The sequence below is a fragment of the Mus caroli genome, unplaced genomic scaffold (assembly GCF_978045245.1).
Source record: "Mus caroli unplaced genomic scaffold, Mus_caroli_1 scaffold_8, whole genome shotgun sequence".
NCBI lineage: Eukaryota > Metazoa > Chordata > Mammalia > Rodentia > Muridae > Mus > Mus caroli.
In genome coordinates, this window is record NW_028227263.1 from 91153660 (window position 1) to 91167536 (window position 13877).

Genomic DNA, 13877 nt, shown 5'->3' on the forward strand with positions numbered 1-13877 from the left:
AATGCACAAATGTGCCTGTTTGGACCAGTTCAGCGAGGGCTACCATTGCTTTCTGCCTTACCCCAAAATTGGGAAATTATAATTATAGATATTAAAGATTGCTTTTTCTCTATACCTTTATGCCCTCAAGATAGGCAAAGATTTGCATTTACCATCCCAGCCATTAATCATGTAGAACCGGGTCAAAGATACCAATGGAAGGTCCTACCTCAGGGGATGGTGAATAGTTCCACCATGTGTCAACTGTATGTGAAATTGGCACTTAAGTCAGTTAGAGAGCATTTTCCATCATTACAGGTGATAATTTATATGGATGACATTTTGATTTGCCATAAAAATTCACAGTTATTGCAAGATACATACCCTATATTAGTAAAAACGTTAGGGCAATGGGGATTGCAGGTGGCCACTGAAAAGGTGCAAGTTACTCGAATGGGAGCCTTCCTAGGGTCACTCATTTATCCTGACAAAATTGTTCCTCAAAAATTAGAGATTCACAAAGATCAACTACATACCTTGAATGATTTCCAAAAATTGCTAGGAGATATTAATTGGCTAAGACCATTTTTGAAAATTCCATCAGCAGAATTAAAGCCCTTATTTGACATATTAGAGGGAGATACCCACATCTCCTCCCACAGAGCACTTACCCGAGCTGCATGTCAAGCTTTACAAACGATAGAAAAAACCTTACAAGATGCTCAATTACAACGCATTGACGAGTCAAAGTCATTTGAATTGTGCATATTAAAAACTGCACAGCTACCAACAGCAGTCTTATGGCAAAATGGACCCTTATTATGGGTCCATCCTAATGCTTCCCCTGCAAAAATCATTGAGTGGTATCCTAATGCAGTTGCTCAACTTGCACTTACGGGGATAAAAGCAGCCATTAATCATTTTGGGAAAGAACCTCATATGTTAATTGTGCCTTATACTTCTGCTCAAGTTCAAACCCTGGCAGCAACAACTAACGATTGGGCAGTCTTGGTTGCCTCTTATTCAGGACAAATTGATAATCATTATCCAAAACATCCAATTTTACAATTTGCCTTAAGCCAAGCCATAGTGTTTCCAGTAATAACAGCCAAACACCCACTTCCGGATGGGGTAGTAGTGTATAAGGATGGATCCAAATCTGGTATAGGTGCATATGTAGTAAATGGCCAACTAATATCTAAACAAGATAATGAGACATCACCCCAGGTTGTAGAGTGTTTGGTAGTTCTAGAAGTCCTTGAAACTTTTCTGGGACCGCTCAATATTGTATCTGATTCCTTATATGTGGTTAATGCAGTTAATATGCTTGAAGTTGCTGGCTTAATTAGACCCTCTAGCAAGCTTGCTTACATTTTTTTTCAGCAAATTCAGTCAGCCTTGTTACATAGAAGACATCTTATGTATATTACTCATGTCAGGGCTCATTCTGGCCTTCCTGGCCCCATGTCTCATGGAAATGACTTGGCAGACAAAGCCACTAGAATCGTGGCTGCTGCTCTGTCCTCTCAGGCAGAGGCTGCAAGGGAGTTTCATAAACGCTTCCACGTGACAGCTGAAACATTACACCGCCGTTTCACTTTAACCAGAAAGGAAGCTCGTGACATTGTCACCCAATGTCAAAACTGTTGTCAATTTCTGCCTACTCCTCATGTAGGGGTAAACCCCCGAGGCATCAGGCCATTATAGGTCTGGCAAATGGATTCACTCATATTTCCTCCTTTGGAAGAAATCAATATTTACATGTTTCCATTGACACCTGCTCTAGTGTTATGTTTGCTACACCTTTAACAGGTGAGAAAGTCTCTCATGTTATACAGCACTGTTTAGAAGCTTGGAGTGCTTGGGGCAAGCCCACAATTCTTAAAACTGATAATGGGCCAGCATATACCTCTACTAAATTTCAGCAATTTTGTCATCAAATGGATGTCACTCACCTGACTGGCCTTCCTTATAATCCTCAAGGACAAGGCATTGTGGAACGTGCCCACCGTACACTCAAGTCTTATCTTATAAAACAAAAGGGGGGAGTTGATGAGACTCTGCCCTCAGTGCCAAGAGTAGTTGTATCTATGGCTCTCTTTACACTTAATTTCTTGAATCTTGACGAGCAAGGTCGCTCTGCAGCCAATCGACATAGCTCAGACCCTGATAGACCAAAAGAAATGGTCAAATGGAAGGATGTCTTAACTGGTCTGTGGAAAGGCCCGGATCCTATTTTGATAAGATCCAGGGGAGCTGTTTGTGTTTTTCCACAGAGTGAAGACAACCCATTTTGGCTGCCGGAACGACTCACCCGCAAGATAGTAATCAAGGATGGTGTGGAAGATGCTGACCTCCTGAGGACTGCTCCTGATCCTGACAATGCTGAACTTGTCTCAGGTTCCTAGTATGAGGGGCGGACAGAGATGGGCCATTCTCTCGACTTTCCCTAAACCAATGCCAGTTCGCCATGATGCTATAGTTTTTCCAAAATTCTTTACTACTAATAAAACATTAGATTTACCATATCTACCCTATGATCCCACCCGAGCACCATTAGGAGAAAATCGCTCTTTATTAGAACAGGGTTCTTTATGTTTTCAAATTAATGGACCAGAAAAATTTATCAACCTCACAGCCCGAGCTTTGGGGATGTTTAATGAGCACCGAGGAGGTTGGGTAAGCACAACCCAAGATACTTCCAACGCAGATATAACCTTTACAAATCGGACCTTCTGGCAGGAGGCAATTTGGGTTAATGGTACATTTCTACCACCTAACTTTTCAGACAAAGAACGTCCCCACCAACCAAAAATAGCCCCTCATTGTAGCTTGGAAGATGAAGGGCTGATCTTGCCTTGGTCTGATTGTCAATCCTCCATCACTCGTTGGGCAGATCAGAATAAAACCTTTTCCTTTTCTCCCAACATGATAGATGACCCAGAGAAGGAATTTGTTATGAAAAAGGGACTTTTAATACAGGACTTTAGAATGCGTTCCTTTCACAAGTGGGTGCTTTGTGGAGTCAATGGCAGTTGTACAGAACTCAATCCTTTGATCTTTATCCAGGGAGGAGCAGTTGGAAAGGCTTCTTTTACTGGCATCTCAAGATTTGCTCAGTATTGGGGAATACATGCTGCCTCCCTGGACTCTTATGGATATACTAATACCAGTGTAGAGATCACTGGGTTCAATAAAACTTTGGTAAACAAGATTAATTATCCATCTACCCCAGTCTGTGTTTACCCCCCTTTCTTGTTTATTCTTTCAAATGATTCATTTGAAGTCTGTTCCAATGATTCTTGTTGGATTTCTCAATGTTGGGATGTAACAAAGAACACCCATGGCACGGATCCCACGTTGGATCCCTGTTCTGGTGGAAACACCCTCCACCTTATCTCTGTTTCGACAAAAAAGAGATTTTTGGCATTACTGCTGCCGTGATCATAGCAATTTCAGCCAGTGCAGCTGCTGCTACAGCTGCAGGGTACGCTATGGCTAGTGCGGTTCAATCAGGCACAAAATTAAATCAGCTTTCAGCAGATCTGGCTGATGCCATCACTGTCCAAACTTCTGCTAGTACCAAGTTAAAGGGAGGGCTGATGATTTTGAATCAGCGCCTTGGCCTGGCAGAGGAACAGATAGGCGTTCTATACCAGATGGCCCAGTTGGGTTGTGAGAGAAAACTGGAAGCTCTGTGTATTACCAGTGTCCAATATGAAAATTTTACTTATGCAGCTAATCTGTCTAGACAGCTTTCCTTGTATCTTGCAGGAAATTGGTCCAAGGGATTCGATGAGACTCTTGAGGCCCTGAGGGTGGCAGTTTTAAAGATCAACTCAACACGAGTGGACCTGTCATTGACAGAGGGCCTCTCCTCCTGGATTTCATTTGCATTTTCTTATTTTAAGGAATGGGTGGGGGTAGGTTTATTTGGTGTTGCCACCTGCTGTGGACTTGTGTTCATGCTCTGGTTGGTTTGCAAGCTCAGAACCCAACAAACAAATGACAAGGTTGTGATAGCTCAAGCACTTGCTGCCATTGAGCAAGGGGCCTCCCCCGAAATCTGGCTATCTATGCTCAAAAATTAGTTGACATTGGTGGCTGGCCTCTTTTGTAGAGTTCACCCTAGGTCATTTAGTAGTTACTGTCACATAGCACTGTGGTATCCAGGGATGGGCAACTTTCCTCATGCACAGATCAACCTAAGACACGGGGCCCGGTGGCGATAGGGTTACCCTATGACAGGAAAGGCTGTGACATTGGAGGAACGACCTAAGACAGGAGCCACAGTGGATGGGCATAATTACACAGACCTAGTCCAGCCTCAATTTAATAAAATAAAAAGGGGGAGATGTGGAGAGTTGTGCCGTGAGCAATCACCATTATAAGATGGTGCTGGCCTCCACTGTGCCTAACTAGTAAACAAGCCTTCTACGCAGGTGCGAGAGTGAATCCACTCCTAGTCACTGCTCATCTTGGGGCGTAGTAGTGGGGTGATGGGCGAGCAACAAACCAGGAGCTGACACGCCATATCAGGTGCTGAAACGCCATGGCTGAGGGCTATATAAGCGACTCCATTTTCTGGGGTCGGGGTCTTCCCTCTTGAAGAAGCAATAAAGCTTTTACTGCAGAAGATTCTGGTTGTCCCGAGTGTGTTCTTGCCAGCGGGAACAAAAGCTTGGGATAACAAACGAAGGTAGGCTATCAAAGTAACAGTCAATCATTCGAATAAATCCTGAAGAGCCAAAAGGAGGTAAACCAGTTTGGTTCAGGGGTTATTGCATTTTTTGTTGGTGGTTTTTTGTTTGTTTGTTTGTCTGCCTGTTTGATTTTGTTGTTGTTGTACTGTTTTTTGTTTTTGTTTTTTACCAGGCAAGGTTTCTCTGTGTAGCACTGGCTGTCCTGGAACTAGCTCTGTAGACCTGGTTGGCCTTGAACTTACAGAGATCTACATACCTCTGTCTCCTGAGCACTAATATTAAAAGTATGCACCACTGCCAACTAACAAAAACAAAACATTGTTTTAAAGCTAAGACTGAGTGTTCAAAATTGCCTGGACGACAAAAAGAACTCAAAGACTTGTATTTACATATAACATCTGCCTTAGTTACTGTTCTCTTGCTGCAGAGACACCATGAATTAAGCAGCTATAGAAGACAGCATCTAATTGGGGGCTTGCGTATAGTTTCCGAGGGTTAGTCTATGACCATCATGGCAGGAAACAGGCATGCATGGCACTTCAGTAGTAGCTGAGAGCTTACTTACATCCCTGTTCCAGGCAAGAGGCAGAGCTTGAGACCGGGCCTGGCATGAGCTTTCTGAAACCTCAAATCCCATCCCCAGTGACACACCTCCTTCAACAAGGGCATAGTTCCCAGTCCTTCCTAAACAGCCCACCAACTGGGAACTGAATATTCAACTGTGTGGAAACCTATGGGGCTCATTCTCACTCAAGCTACCATACCATTATTCATTTAAAAAAGTAGAATGACATGAAAGATTGAAAGATAAATGGGAAAACTGTAAGAGAACAGTGTAGATAATGAACATTGTATTATATAATACATTATATACTCATATATATAACAAATATATATGAATATATTCCTATATAATATATATTTGAGAGCTCAAATAAAAATGGAACTATTAATATGTAGTCTTTCTAAATGCTATATACCTTAGCAAATGGGAGAAAATGAATACCCCCAAAAGGTAGGATGCTGGCTAGTTTGATACCCAAGATAGAGTTATTTTAGAAGAGAGAACCTCAACAGAAAAAAAATCCCCCAGGAGTCTGGCCTGTGGCACTTATAGCCTTGATTGATGACTGATGTGGGGTGCCTAGCTTACTATGGTCAATACTATCCTGCTGCCCCATGTCCACTTCCCCCCTTGGGGTAGCCAGGATCATTGCACAGGGAGCTGAGTTGTAGGGAGGAGAGCTCAACAGGGAGTGGTTGGGTACAGTACGGGATCTCAGTTGTTGATGAGTGTGCAGGCAAAGGACACACCCAGGAACAGCTTTGGAGAACTGGTTCATTTATTGGGGGGAGATGTATTGATGTCCCCAGGGAGGTGGTCAGGGTCTCTGGGGAAAGGTTTGTGTGGCTGTGAACCATTGGCCAGAACAGGGGTGTTGGATGATATTTCATCTACAAACTCAGGGGCTGTAGGTTGCAGAGTGGGGGGTGGCAGAGGGCTTATAAAGTCAAACAAGAAGCCTAATAACTGTCAGGGTAATAAATCCCTGCTAGGGTTGATGGTGGGGGAGCCAGCTTTATGGTGCCAGGTTGGGAGCAGGGGAAGTGGCCAGCTCCTGCCATCCTCATGTTTGAGGTATCAGGGTGGAAGCTCCCTTGACCCTTCCTCCATAACCCTGGACCATTTCGGTTCCACATTATCCTTGGGCTGGTTGGTGGTCATAGGTGCTATACGAAAGCAGACTGAGCAAAATTTGGAGAGAAAGCATCACTCCTCCATGGCTTCTATTTCATCCAGATTCCTGCCCTGCTTGAGTTCCTGCCCCAACTTCCTTTATTGATGGACTGTGATATGGAACTGTAAGCTGAGTAAAACCCTTCCCTTCCCAAGTTGCTTTAGGTAGTAGTGTTTTATCACAGCAATAACTCCTTAGAGAGAAATGGATACTAGCAGTGGGGCATTGCTGACAGACTGAACCTTCTGTTTTGGGGAGGATTTTGGGGGCATTTGAAACTTGAAGCTGGGAAAGTCATTGAGTGCTCAGAGCTCAGTGTACCATTCTGTGGGAGACTTGAAGATAAGAGTATTAAGAAAAATGCAGATGATGAAGGCTTGACCTCTGAAGTTTGAGAGCAAAGCAAGAAGTCTATCAGTGGGCTTTGGTGATATTTTGAAGTAAAAGCAATTAAAGTGAAATCCTTGCTTTTCTGAGACCATCAGTGCCAGACAGCTAGAGCTGAGGAATTAGCAGTGATTAAGAAGGAACCAGTATTACTGAGGCGAAGTCTTCTGGGAATGTTTCTGCAGAGTCAACACAAGAAACTGTGGTCCAGAGTGGGGTAGGGGACAAGGCTTCATCTCATACTGACAGCCAAACTGGGTAACATATAGGAGTCACTCAGGTGATACTGACCTTAAAGGTATTATGGAGTCCTAGTGAACAACTGAGACTTGGTGTTTTGTGCCAGGCCTGAAGTCCTTGAAGAGAAAGAAGCCAAAAGGGGACATTGATGAAGGTAAAGCCCCAGATGCAGTAGAAAGTCCAGGGTTGAAGTGATCATGGAAAGAAGATGAGGCTTGGCACCATGGGGGCACAATTAGAGCCATTGAAGAGAATCCAGGAGAAGCTATTGGTGAAAGTGCAGCCCAGAAGCTGCAGGAGACCCCAGCATTTCAGAAGTGACAGTACCATTGAATGACTGCCATGGACAACAGCCACTGCGATTGGAGCTGGCCTGAGCTTAGGAGATGAGCAGATGTGTGTTGTGGATAGCTATGCAAGCCCTTTGGAGAGAGTCAGAAAACTGTGAGTCCCTAAAGGCTGCCACTGAGCTTTACACTATGGACTTGGGTTTTGCCTTGACTTTGTGGCTGTGTGACTCTGCCCTGGCTCTTCCCTCTTGGAATAAGAAAGTATGAGGCTTATTTTATTCTACAGGAGCCCACAGTTGAGACATTTTGAAAGTTTAAGGAGACTTGGTAGTTTTACGGAGATGTTGTAGTTTCAAAGAGACTATGGATATTTTAGAGACTCAGAATATTTTTAAAAGATCTAAATTTTGATACTTTGGATGTTTTAAAGTGGCAGAACTTATGAAGTGTTTGGATTTTTAAAGATCTGAAACTTTTAAGTGTTGGGATGTATTATATTGTGGTATTAATATTAACATGCCATCTTGGGTACAAATGAGGAAAGGAAGTTTTCAGTTGAATAGTAATGTATTTGTATGTCAAGTTAACAAGGAATCCACTTTAGAAGAGAGAATCTCAATTGATAAAATGCCTCCTGGGGTCCGAAGGGCAGTATTTTGGTGCATTTTCTTGCTGTGGGAAGGCCCAGTTCATTTTGAGTGATACAAACTGTGGTCCGGGGAGCTAGAAGAAAGCAGGTGAAGCAAGCCATAGATAGAAAGTCAGTATGCAGCACTCTTCTATAGCCCCTGCCTCCAGGTTCCTACTCTGAATTCCCTGGATGGTTGTCTTAGCTAGGGTTTCATATCTGTGAAGAGACAACATGACCAAGGCAACTCTTACAAAGGCAAACATTCAATTGGGACTGGCTTACTGTTTCAGAGGTTCTCTCCATTATCATAATGGTAGCAAGCATGGCAGTAAGTTGGCAGATGTGGTGCTGGAGGAGATCTGAAGGCAGCAAGGAGGAAACTCTTCTACAGGCAGCCAGGAGAAGGCTTGAGTACACATATGAGACCTCAAAGTCCCATCTCCACATTGACACACCTCCTCTAACAAGGCTACACCTCCTCCATAATGCCATTTCCCATGGGCCAAGCATATTCAAACCACCACAATGATGAACTAGAAACTATAAGCTGAAATAAACCCTTTCTTCCCCAAGTTGTTTTTGGTCATGTTATTTTATCACAGCAATAGAAATCTAAGACAGGCAGTGTCTTAGTTATGGTTTTCATTGCTATGAAGAAAGGTCATGACCATGGCAACCCTTATTTTGTTGTTTTGTTTGTTTGTTTGTTTTTTGTTTTTTTTTGAGACAGGGTTTCTCTGTGTAGCCCTGGCTGTCCTGGAACTCACTTTGTAGACCAGGCTGGCCTCGAACTCAGAAATCTGCCAGCCTCTGCCTCCTGAGTGCTGGGATTAAAGGCGTGCGCCACCACGCTCGGTGGGACCATGGCAACTCTTATAAAAGAAAACATTTCATTAGGACTGGCTTACAGTTTCAGAGGTTTAGTTCATTATCATCATAGTCAACATGGCACTGTGCAGGCAGACATGGTGCTGGAGAAGCTGAGAGTTTTACATCTTGATCTGAAGGTAGCACAAGGAGACTGCGTACCACACTGAGTGTAGCTTTAAGCACAGGAGACCTCAAAGTGACATTATTTCTTCTTTAAACTACAAAGTGACATTATTTCTTCTTTTCTCATCCCAAGGAGTCAAATGATGTCATCTAACATTGAAACAGAGTTAAGAGACACATAACTCCAAACAGTTTGATTTTACTAACTTTACTTTAGACATATGATGTAAAAAACGTCACCCTACAAGGCAAATTGAAGCATACTGAATGTGAGAACAGTTTAAGCCAAAATGATGATGATCATCCAGTGGGAAAATAATTCTACATGCCCAGTAAAAACAAATAATTTCAATGTTGCATTAAAGGAACACACAAGCCAAATGCAAGTAGCTTAACAAGAAAATTCTTTTTGCAAAAAGCATGCACCAGAGTCTGAACTTCTTGGTCAAGAGGTCTCTGCACTTTATCCCTGGTAAAGATGATGACTTTGGCCAGGCAGTGGTGGCACACACCTTCGATTCCAGCACTTGGGAGGCAGGGACAGGCGGATTTTTGAGTTCAAGGCCAGCCTGGTCTACAGAATGAGTTCCAGGACAGCGAGGGCTACACAGAGAAACCCTGTCTCGAAAAACAAAAACAAAAACAAAAACAAACAAAAGAAGATGGTGACTTTGTCTCATTCTACTTGTTGGAGTAAGACTTCACAACCTGGTAGTCTTGGTTAGGGTTCTATTACTGTGAAGAGACACCGTGACCATGGCAACTGTTACAGAAGAAAACATTTAATTGAGGATGGCTTATGATTTTAGAGGTTTAGACCATTATTGTCATGGCAGGAAACATGGCAGCCTGCAGACAGACATGGTGCTACAGAAAGAGCTGAGTTCTATATCTTGATCCACAGGCAACAGCAGGAGACTGTGAGCTACACTGGGTTTAGGCTGAGCATAGGAAACCTCAAAGCCCTCTCCAGCAGTGATACACTTCCTCCAACAAGGCCATACCTATTCCAACAAGGGCATACCTCCTAACAGTGTCTCTCCTGATAGGTTAAGCATTCAAACACATTCAAACCACCACACTGATGCAATTGCCTAATTATGCAAAAAGGCTAGAGAATGATTAAGAAGATGTGAATTCTTATGGGGCTAACTACCTTTGATAAAAAAGATTTAAAAAAAAAAAAGTAAAAAAAAAAAAAAAGAAAAAAGAAAAAAGAAAAGAAACAGCAATAAAACCTGTTAGGTTTCTGAGGCAACATAAAGAAATGGCAGAACGAGACCAGAATCCGACTTTATCAGACAGAATTGTATTCATTAGTGCATATAGCAAGGGACAGCCTCTTTCCTGTGAGCAATGGAAGGGTCTGCCAAGGGAAAAAGATAATTACAACCCTTTTTAGGGGCAGGCTGACAGGCTTTGTGAATGAGCAAATTGTTGTAGCCATAGCCCACATTTCTCTCCTGTAATGTCTCCTTCCTGAAACTGTTTGCCCAAGGTGAGACATACTTCCTTGGGAGATGGCTGTTCCTATAGATATTTCTTCCTGTGCTGATGGATAACAGCTGATCAAGGTCATCTGCAATCTCTTGGATTCCTGTTTTCACAACCAAGGCACAGTATCACTAACCACCATTGATAGGGGAAAAGTATCTACCTTTCAGGCATTATACAGAAAAAGTTTCCAAATGGCCTCAAGGGTCTAGTTTATAGATGAAAAACAAACACTGTGCAATAAGAAGACACCAAGGAGATTATAGGAAATGGGTTATTGCAATTACATCGATTAACAGGAATTGCACAGATGTTGATTGGTTGTCAGGTACACATTTTAATAATAAGTAGGGCAAGGTGCTAGAGCAATAAGTAACCTCAAAGGTTCAAGATTTTTTTTTTTTTACAAATATGTGTTAGTTATTTTTCTATTGCTGTGACAAAAGCCATGGTGATCGAGACCACTTAAGTGTTTAGTTGGGCTTACAGCTTCCAAGGGTTAGAGTCCATGATTTCCACACAAACGCAGGGTGGCAGGAACAGCTGAGATAGTACATCTTGATCCACACATAAGAGGCAGAGAGAGCTAACTGGGACTTGCAAGAGCCTTTTGAAACCTCAGAGCCTACTACCAGTGACACACCTCCTTCAACAAGGCCACACCTCCAAGTCCTAAACATTTCTACCAACTGGGACCAGCATATGAACCTATAGGAGCCAATCTCATTCAAATGGCCACCTTTCACTTCCCGCTGTTCTGCTACCTTCATTTGCTGAAATTATCCATGGGAGTTATTGCTTATTTCAAGAACTGTTTTTTTTTTTTCTGTGCTAACAATAATCTAAGCTTAGTCAAATACTCTGATACTAAGCTACACCCCAGATCCTTTTTGAGACAACCTCATTGGCCTAGAACTTGAAATTACCTTCTCATTGTCTCCTGAGTCCTGGAATTATACTACTATCCTTGGCTTAAAAGTAATTTAGAAAATAATAAGCTTAAATAATGATATTTTGACCATTGCAAATGAAGCTACAATGAATGCTGGTGTGAAAGTTTATATGAAGTGTCTGTTTTTTAAAAGAATTTTTTTCACTTTTAATTACACATATGCATGTGTATCTGTATGAATCATATGCACTTAAGTGGTCAAAAATAAGCTTTGTAATATTAAAAAATAATAATAGACTGGAGAGATCCCTTTTTAATTAAGAATATGCTTTGGTCTTGTAGAAGACCTGAGTTCGATTCCCAAATCTACAGTAGCACACAATAGCCTGTAACTCCAGCTCCAGGGGATCCAACAACAGCCTCTGCAGGTACCTGCACTCAAGTATACACACATATACATATGCATACACACACACACACACACACACACACACAGTTACTAGTAAAAATAAACATTATTTTTTTTAAAAAAGCAGACACTTCATATAAACGTTTATACCTGTCTTCATTGCAGCTTAATTCACAATGGTTAAAAGATACAAGAAGGAGCTGAAAGATGGCTCGGCCATAAAGAGTACTCACCACTCCTGCAGAAGACCTGGGCTTAGTTTTCAGCAGTCATGTGGCAGTTCACAACTATCTGTAACTCTAGTTCCGGGGGAACCAGGGCCCTCTTTTGACTTCTACAGGTATCAGGAACACAACTAGTATACACCCATACATGCAGGCAAACATACAGGTAAAAAAAATTTTTTTAAAGAGATGCAGATAAATTAACAAAATGCTACATATGAATCTGACTGAATACTACTCATGCGTAAAAAAGGGATGAAGTTGTTAAAATTAAATGTGGTACAATGTGTTTCAACCCTGAGTATACACTCCAAGCAATAGGCTAGTCACCAGGGACATTCACCATAATGTGAAACAGCCAGAATCGGCAAATTCACAGACACTCATAGCTAATTGCCGTCTATCTTGGCTTGCGGTGATGTAGAAATGAAAGTGATGGAAAAGTTTTCAAAGAGAATAGTGGCAGATGCAGCTGTGCACTGGGAACATAGCTAGTGCCACTGAAGTGCACATTTAAAAATGGTTAAAATAGTTAGGTCACAAAGCAGGCCTGTGTCAGTGCTGCTGACAATATCTGAAGACAACCGCTTGCACCAGGCCAGGTTCTTACCCAGTGAACAGAAAGGTTATAACTGAGTACACAGGAACCTAAATTCAGCATTCCTCAGTTTCTGGTGGTCAGAAATTCCCCTTTTCTTCCCTGACCAGTCAAGGATCTCAGGGAAAGGTCACCTGGTTTCTGATCAGCTCAGTCTGTAACAGATCCAAGTCCCTACACCAACTCTCAGACTGTCTGGCCAGCAGGTCTCCTCTCCATAAATCTGACAAGGCTCATTTGGCAGGATGCTATTCTCCAGTCTCTGGATCAGCCTGGCAGTTTGTCCCCTCCCCCCCCCCCCAAAAAAAAAAAAAAAAAAAAAAAACTCTTACTACCCTAGTTCAGTGGTTTCATTTGCCTCACTGACAGAAATGGTGACTTTTATGAGTAAATTATCACCCTGAAGGAAACAATGGTAGACTGGCTTAGTAGGGTGTTGGTGGGGATGGTTTTTAAAGACAGGGTTTCTCTGTGTAGCCTTAGCTGTCCCGGGACTCGATCTGAAGAGCAGCCTGGTCTTGAATTCACAGAGATCTGTCTGCCTTTGCCTTCTGGGATTAAAGGCCTTCAACACAACTGCGCTGCTAACCGTACAGTAGTTTCAATGCATAAATAGTCCAATTTTCTATTGCTTCAGCAATAACACTGCGTTATAGAGTTTCAAAAAGACATGTATACTTCCTAAACAAACTTTTTTTTAAATTAGTTTTCAATATAGCATGATTATAGAATAGAAAAACAAACACTTGGAGCAACGTAACAACCGACAATCTGATGAATGGTTTGATACATTATATTTTCATAGACATCACACAGCTATTAAAACAATAATTGTGTGATAACATGGAAATAGATTGCTACGTAACACTCAATAAAAGACAAAAAAAAAATGTGCATTGCCTTTGAAAGCCTGGGAATGGCCCACAATACTTAGTGAGAGTTGGCGAAGTGAGTCAAAATAACTTTCTCTTATAATCTTGATATACTTTATTAAGAATTAAAATGAAACACTACAGTATGATCACAAGGTCAATGATCTAGAGTGAAGGTAGCGGACCTCCCAGGGAGCAAAGCAGCAAAGAAGAAAGCATCTCTTTGGTAGTACAGATCAGAGTTCCTAGAAGACCTGGGCTCCTCTGGGGACAGCTTGACCATCCCCACCAGACGCCCTAGGGCTCTTGGTACTGCAGAGCTGTCTGCCCCAGGCGCTGCACCAGCACGCTTTACGGAATTATTATACTACGCACACAGACCGCAGAAGCCTTTCGGCTCCTCCTCTGTCCCCACCGCATGGTTCC